This window comes from Capsicum annuum, unplaced genomic scaffold, assembly GCF_002878395.1.
Source record: "Capsicum annuum cultivar UCD-10X-F1 unplaced genomic scaffold, UCD10Xv1.1 ctg2389, whole genome shotgun sequence".
In the NCBI taxonomy this organism is placed as follows: domain Eukaryota; kingdom Viridiplantae; phylum Streptophyta; class Magnoliopsida; order Solanales; family Solanaceae; genus Capsicum; species Capsicum annuum.
The window spans coordinates 184,710-192,723 of record NW_025830045.1 but is presented as its reverse complement, the minus strand read 5'-3'; positions in this window follow the sequence as shown (position 1 = coordinate 192,723).

The window sequence follows — 8,014 nt, the reverse complement described above, 5'->3', positions numbered from 1 at the left end:
TGACGTCTAGGGGGTAGTCTGGGGGCATTACAGATTAACTGTCGGAATACTTGAAAAGCTGAATTTATGTAAATCACATAGGTTTTGGGTGTTCATAACCCACCAGCACTGAATGGAATTAACAATAATGCCATATAAAAGATTTAAAACCATTGTAGGGGATCATTTTTAAAAAACCCAAAACTTAGGCATTTCATTAAACACATGAGAGCCATGAACTTAAGCATAAGAATGGATAAAATATGTGAGAATAACATGATTACAAGACTGAAATCATAACTTAGGGATTTAACATGAAGATCACAACATTGAAATTATGTAATGGGTCATTCCATTGAAAACACTTTTAAACATATACTTGGTATCAAAAAACAAGAGGTTCATGGAGTTGTTTCATCTTAAACATGGGAAAACCATAATTCAAAAATCAGAAAGGGTTCTTGGATTCCATTGGTGAAAGGGGACCCTGGATGAACTCTCACATACCTCAACTATCAAATTCGTGATGATTCTGCAGATCAGAAACTTGAATTCCTCGATTGCTTGAGAATGGGTTAGGGTTTATTCTTCAGAAAGGAAGAGGATTTCTTGAGAGGATTTGTGATTAAAAGAGAAAATATTCTCTTTAGGGACCTAAATTTCGTGTTATAGAGTGATTGGGTAAAGGAAAAAGACCCAAATGCCCATAAAATAACAAAAATCAAAAGCTGGATGTGATGGAGGGCGTGACGCGGGCTCCAGAGCACTGGAATAGAGGGCGAGGTGCTATCACTGTTTTGGGCTTCTAAACATACCCTTACACTCATTCAAAAATTCTGAAACTTACCCGAGATGTACTTTTAACACCCCCAATCATGAATCAACTCAAAAGTCAAAGTTTTAAGGTCAGAAAGACCAAAATAAAATCATCAAAGTTCAGGGGTCTTGGAAATGACTAAGCCCCAAATACTTAGCCAAATTTTTAAATTTTGGGTCCCTTAACATGCAACTGAGAGCTGAGACTTTTATGGGATATTACAGTATCTCCCTCTTGGGAATATTCGTCCTTGAATGAAACTGGTTAGACTAAGAGTACTAAAGCAACTGAGATCATATTTTGAACATGCATGACATGACTTGGAACATGACTACATAACTGACTTTGAGCATGATATATAAACTGAACTGATTTCATGAATACATGCAATGGCAAGAGAAAAGTTATAAGACTGATATAGAAACGAGAGAGTTAACTTATGAGTAAACATTACTTCAAGATGGATCTTGTTTCATGAGGAAAAGATGAAAGGTTTAGGACATAAATACTTGAGTAATTACAATACATCTACCCTTGGGATATTTCGTCCCCAGAATGATACTGATTTGGCTAAAATACTAAGGAAAGACTGAGATGATGCACGGGTCACTTACAGACTGAATCATGACTGGATATATAGAATTTAAAACTGAGGCATGATGCATGAACTGAGCTGAATTCATAAATTACCTGGATGCAAACAAAATTACCTCTTTGAATAGCCATATTCATGAGACTCCGAATAGTATGACTAGATGGAAAGATGGAAAATCATAGGAACTTGTCTATCTAACTGCTAGACTAGATTACTGGCTATACGGACTAAATCATACTAAAAGCTTTTACTCAACTATACATTACACTTCAAAACTACACTTCACTTGAGGCTACTTAAAATATTCACATGGGCACTGATAACTCAATCTACTGAAGTCTGAGTTGAACTGAATTATGTCACTATGATCAAGCTAACTTGAATCTACAAAGTGCACACATAACACTGTGATACTATTTTGAACCATGAATTCAATACCCCATACATTTTCACAGCTTCTCATCTCAAGAATAATTCTTCTTACCACTTCAACAACTAAAGTCAACCCCTTACCGAGAATTCACTGACGCACAATACATTCATCCACTTATAAACCAACATAAAATTCAAGCCTATCTTCATAACCACATGTCACACCCAATTTTTCCTGCAAAAAGTGGGATTCAACGTGACTACTCTTTTGGGATTGCTTAAAGAGGTGTAAAGAGTTGCCACCTAACGAATTAAGGTGCGTTAGGGCATAATTCTAGGCTAACTACAAACCTATTTCGTTATTTTTTTCTAGTTCACCATAAATTCGTGTAAGGGTTCAAATTACCTCGAAAGAAAGGTGTTAGGCACCTTTCGAAGTCCACAAAGGTGGTTCCCGATCGAATTTATATTTTACATGGGGATTTCATATGATCAAATAAGGGTCTCTTATTATTAACTTAATATTAACTAAGAGATAAAGTAATGAATAAACAAAGATCCTTTATTTATTTCTAATTATTGACTAGGTGGAGATAAAAAATAAGACAACAAATAATGTAAAGTAGATAAGCGAGGAGAGAGAAGAAAAGTAATTTCTAATAGAAATATTTATTAATTTAAAAACCTAAACTACCCCAAGCAAATAAGCATGTAAAGTCAAAAAGAACGGATTTGAAAAATCAAACAAAAGAATGTTTTTGGCTTCATTCGGATCGAAATCCCAACTTGTTTAATCATTATCCTACGCATTAGCTGGCAGTCGAATTCTTAGTGATGATGTCATAAGTCGTGTAATATATGTTGAGTATCATCACTTTCGAATGACTACCCCCCTCCCCCAGCTAGGCTGGTTGTTAACCTAAAGGCGTACTAAAAAAAGAGATAAAACTAACGCCTTTGAAATGCCTATCGTTCCAACTTAACGTCCAAGATGCATTGGACTTTATTATTTTGGGGTTGTGGGCTAGACAAACAAAGCTATATTTCCTAGAACTAGAAGCACGTAAAACACAAAGGACGTCAAGTAGCACGTAATGGTCTCAACGAAGCTTCTTGGTTAATTAAGAGTGATTAAGGTATTTGACATGTTGAACAAATAATCCTTTATTCATTTTGGATAAACCTATAGACATGGTATCTAGGTGTCACATAATTGTTATCGATGAAGGAATATTGTTAAATAATTTTTAAACGGTGTTGTAAATTTGTTGAGAATAAAAGAGGCATGTCAAAATAAATATGTTGGGAAGTGACACCCATAAATTTTGTTATGCAAAGCATATTATTAAAAAATATTGGAGATTAATTTTAGGATACTAGAAAATATATTTACTTGCTAAAATAATTAACATGTTAAAGATTACTTCAAAAATATTGTTGGAAGTTCATTTTTAATGCTGAAAATTTATTTTTTTTATGCTGGAATTTACTATGAACATGCTAGAAAATACATTGACATGCTTAAATTTAATGTTTAACACGCTGGAAAATATATTAACATGCTTAAATTTAAATTAATATTTTGGATGTTAGTTAAAATCCCAAAAGAAAGATTTCTTATTGGATCAATTAATAAGTCGTGGATTAAATTTGCCTAAGCGATTCACATATTAAAAATCTAAGATTTGTTTTCCTAAGTGATTCACATAGCACATAATACACATAAACCTAAGTTGTGTTTGCCTATGCGATTCATAGAGCACATAAATCCCGCCCCCAAGCATTCCTTATATTTTATTATTTCATAGGAGCATTTATACAAAATTACAGACCAAAAAGGTAGAATTAAACTAAAGTATAATGTAGTCCCTCTCAACCTCAGGTGACACTTCAATTCCCAAACCTATTCAACATAATGACATAGCATGACAAGAAAAAATAAACAAACGAAATATTGTGGCATGACTTCAAACACACACGCACACAAAAAAGATGGCCAAACAATGATATAGTAGCCAAAACACCAAATAATTCCTATAGACATGCTTTATAATCTCATCACATAAGATATTGAATTGCATCGACAAGAAACTTACCTATAAGTTGCAAAGAAAAATTAATAAAGAAGACCTTATCACAACAGTTGAAATAATAATTGAGGGGAATTGACTTCCTCCTTCAAAACCAAAATGCCCAAGGATCTTGATAATAATTATGAACGTGACTTGAACGGAGCAATTAGCTGTGAGAATTCAAAAGATCAAGATTAAAGCATAAGATATCGTCAAAGTATAGAAGAGAAGGAGTATGAATGATGTTTATCTTTTGTATATGAGAGAGTAGAAAGGATTAGGAGTTGAATGAAAAAGTGCAAAGAAAAGTGATTTATATAGCACCATTGTAACGCCCCAAAATCGGGTCCCAAGACGTCACATGGTGCTTAGGATCACAAGTGACCCCAAGCTAACCCTTCTACTGGCATAACTCATAAGCAACCAAACAAAAAGTATAAATCTATACAAATCTGCGGAAAATAACTCTTTTCTGAATATGATAGATACAAAACTAAATTTACAAGATTACAACTCTGCTTCTACAACCAAAACTGAAATGGAATACATCAACTTCTACTGACTGTCTATGAAGCCTCTACTAGTACTGACTATAGGTATCCGGGTCATGACTCTCGACTAACCCAACTAAATACGACTGAATAAAGAAAATACAACACTTATCGAACTATATAACTAACTTAAGTCCTTGAATCAAAAGGACTCATCACCTACTGACTGGATGCCGCGATCTGACTGGATCTGAAGATGTACACTATACCTTGTACCTACATTCCAAGAAAATGTAGTCTACATACGAATATATGGATCAGTACCATGGAAACATACCGAGCATATGGGGGTGCAATGCATATATAAAATAATATCTTAATATCATCACAGTTTATAAAATTACGCATGCTAATATAAATGACTCACTTAGCTCGAATTAAAATCATCATAATCATAAGAGAGTAAAATATATTGGGTGAACATGTGAGTCATCATAATAAATCTCAATTCACTTCCATCTCAATTCCGAATCATCAAAGCAATCAAATCTCATAACAATTCTCTTTGGAATATATGTTCATTAAATCTTTCAAAAACAATGACTTTCTCAAACTCAGTCTTTCAAACAAATATGTTTTTATCTCAGATAAAAGAATAAGACTTTTCATATTAGATAGGAGAATACACACACACACATTGGGAGATCTCATAATCGACATAAACCATGTGAGCCACATGGAGTCCAATGTACAACCCACGTTGGGGAGAGCCATCCTATCCTTGCCATTGGAGTAGGACTATAAGTATCAAATCCAAAAATTAGTGATCACTATATATAATCAGCCTCAATTCTGGCTCCTATGGGGGCACGTAGTTCTAGGAAAGTACCAACACGGCTACCCCTTTTTCATAATAAATCAAAATGTGGATTTCTTTTCTCATTTGAGTTCAAAAATAACTCTTTCAAGACCAAAAGGTCAAATCATTCAAATCTCAAAGTGTGCATAACACATTACTTTCAAAAAAATCATAATTCTCAAATGGGGTTCAAAACCCATATATCAATACTTGAGCAAAATATTTCAAGATTCACACTTTATGTAGCAAACATTTATAATTCATATGAAAATCTGGAGATTCAACTTGAAACATGATATTAACATCAATATTCAAGGAATTTATCTTCAAGACATCATAAAAATATAATAATCTTTTGAACAAGAGCGTAGGATAATAGTTTCTATCTCAAATTTATATCAAAGCATGTAAAATCATATATCTTTGTAAAATAATACAAATTTTGGGCACAAGAACGAAAGGATGTTCTTATTGAAAAACTCCACAAACCTTAAACTTGAAGCTTTGAATGAACTCTTGACCTTGGGAATCTATTCGTGAAAATAATGAATGTTTCTTGTAGCCCTCGAAATGGGGATTCCGAATCTCGAAGAATTATTGAAAACTAATGGTTGAATCTTGAGATATTTGAATTTTTAGGTTGAAACTCTAATGAATGTTCTTGGTGATTTTGAGAGAAAGTAAATTTATTTTGGTGTTATGGGAGTTTAATCCCGTGTTATAGACATATATAGAGGTATTTTTGGCACTTGGAAGTGAGGTATGCGGCGCATTGCTTATTGCACACATTTAAGTATGCGCCGCATTGCTTATCGCACACATTTAAGTATGCGCCGCATTGCTTATCACACACCTATTCCAGTAGCCATGTGCGATTGGTTAGGCGACGCACTCTACTTCACAAAGCCATAACTCCTTGCTCGGTGTTGGATTTTGATGAAATTGGTATCGTTGAAAAGATAATTAAATTTTCTACAATTTTATAGGTCTTGGGATGAAAAATTCCATTTATATTAAGAGATATTCATGTTTGAAGTTGATCCTTGTAGAATTGAATGTCAAACTTTGGATGAATCAATTGGTCTTAGCTCAACTTTGTTCTAGGTCATTGCTATGAAAATTTTTCACCTCTAAACTACTACATAGACTAGGATAATGATCATGAAACTTGTATTCATGTGAGAATCACTTGGCTTAGAGCTTAGACACGCAGTAATGACGGTTAGAATTCCAGCACGAAAATACGGGGTATTACAACCATCCAGTAAAAAATAAAGGAAGGAGAATATTTAATCTCTCCATTAAAGAGATTTTTTTTTCCTTAAATAAATACACTGAATCAATTAAGTAAAACAAAACAGGTCCTATTTACCATAACAGACAAATCAGAATGTATTCAATTATATTTAAACCAACGATTCGGACAATCAAAATATTAATCAAGCTGTAAAATGGGACAAAGATGATATTTTTTTCATATACAATTAAAATGCACAATCACATTATAATTAAGGGATATCATCTATTTTAGTTAAGGAAACAAAACAATCACAATCCACCGAGGGAATCAATATACTACTGTAATCATGCGAGTAATTCAATCAACTAAATCATATTTCATTTTTAAAGTTACAAAGTGTCAAAGACCGTAAATAAGCACAAAAGAAATTCCATGAAATCAATCCTAATTAATATCTAAGGTTAATATAAGTTCACAATAATTGGACATGATAGCATAAATGTTCACAACTTCACTAATTTTGTATAATAATAAAGAGAAACCTGTCAAAAATAAAGCAAAAGAAGGGTAGTAGAGGCTGTAGGCAAGACTTAAACATGAAAACTAACCTGAGACGGATTCTCATATGTGAATCCGCTATGCACTTAATAATTTTATTTTTGTGATGTGCTGTCGTCCTCATTGTCATTTTGATTGGCTAAGAAAGACAAGAAAGATGGAGCGATGACGTTGTTTCTAGCAGCGGTGCAGGTTTTGTCGGTGGAGATGCTGGTGTCATGGGGGGTTTGTTGACAGGAGCAGCGCAGCTAGAAAGGTTTTTGAGGTTCACCGGTCATGGGAGAAGTTCAATCTTGAGGCTGGTTCGCCGGAGGGTCCTCAGCTGCATAGCGGTGGCGGCATTTGTAGCATTACTTGAGAGAGAGGACGAGAAAAAAGGGGGTCGCCAGTCATGGTTATCCATCGACGGAGCCAACAGGGTTTCGATAATGGAGAGAGAAAGAAAAGGAGGAAATAAGGGATGCCACTTTTTGGGGGTTTACAGGCCATGGAAATCGGTGCCATGGTGGTGGCTGGCCGGTGGCAGTGATCGACGGTGGTGTTTAGAGAGAGAAAGAGCAGGAGGCTATGCGGATGATTTTTGTTGGAATGGGATTAGGGTTTCTTTTGGTGTATAAAAGGAAAGAAAAGGTGATTTGATCTCAGCCGTCGGATCAATTTTTCTCCACGACTGAGATTAAAAGGATTTTAAAATAGGCTAAAATTGGATTTTATTTTTGAGATAAAAAATTGAAATCAATTTGTCTAAAATTGACATCAATTAAGTATAAAAATGGCTAAAAATTAAATATATAGGAAAATCAAATAAAGTAGGATATTATTTTAAAAATAATAATGATTAACAATACTAATACTAATAATAATAATAGACAATGTATTTGTAAATCGTGAGTGTACATATTTACGAAAATGATTTAATAAATATTAATATAATTATGTAAAATATTATATTTGAATTAATAAATTTTAAAAAGTGATAATAAAGCGTAATAAAATAATTTGTATATTTTTAAAATCATGAATGTGACATA